The sequence below is a fragment of the Dromiciops gliroides genome, chromosome 2 (assembly GCF_019393635.1).
Source record: "Dromiciops gliroides isolate mDroGli1 chromosome 2, mDroGli1.pri, whole genome shotgun sequence".
Lineage (NCBI taxonomy): Eukaryota > Metazoa > Chordata > Mammalia > Microbiotheria > Microbiotheriidae > Dromiciops > Dromiciops gliroides.
Window position 1 is genome coordinate 352478426 of NC_057862.1, and position 967 is coordinate 352479392.

Below are 967 nucleotides of genomic sequence, written 5' to 3' on the forward strand. Positions count from 1 at the left end.
CCTGACACAATTACCCCCCAAACAGCAATAAAACAATTCCTGGAACAGCAAACCCCCAAAAAAGATAGGCTAATATTATTTTCCATCCAAAGACAGCTCTGCTGGGCTACAAACAGAGTTCAACCCCCCTCCCCCCAATCATGCAGATACCGACCCCAGCAGTTCTGTGCCAGAGTAACTTACCCCCAAGCCTCCTAAACAGCTGTAGCACCAGCATCTTCTAGAACTAAGCTTACAGTCTGGTGAGAGGGCTGAACACCTGGCAGGAGTGGGGGGGAAATACAGGGGTGTCTATGGGACCTAAGGAGGAATTCACCTATCCAACCCCAGCTGGGAAGCAGGAAGAAATCTTGAGCAGCAGGAGACCCAGGTTGGGGAGGGGCACAGGCTCCTCAGAAGCTAAGAACCACCACAGCAAACAAACTTCTGCTGGCTATTTAATTAGCAAATTGGCTTGAGGTTATCTTCAGACCAGAGAACAGGACAGGTAAGAGGAAAAACCTGCACTCCTTCAAACTGAAACACCTGAGACCCTCTGAAGCTTGGGACAGTGTACCTTGGAAGTAGGGCACCACTGTAAGAGTTAAAAGTCAAGTAGAAGACTGCAAGATGAGCAAGCAAAGAAAGTTGAGAACTATTGAAAGTTTCTTTAGCAACAAGGAAGATCAGGGTGCACCATCAGAAGAGGATAACAACCTCAGGGCCCCTACATCCAAAGCTTCCAAGGAAAATATGAATTGGTCTCAGGCCATGGAAGAACTCAAAAGGGACTTTGAAGAGAAAGGAGGAGAGATAGGAAGAAGATTTAGAGAGGTGGAGGAAAGAACAGAAAGAGAAATGAGAGTGGTGCAGGAGACATGAGAAAAAATGGAAAAGGAAATACAAAAGTTCTCTGAAGAAAATAATTGCCTAAGAATTAGGATTGAATAAGTTGAACTCAGTGACTTTATGAGAAACCAAGACACAG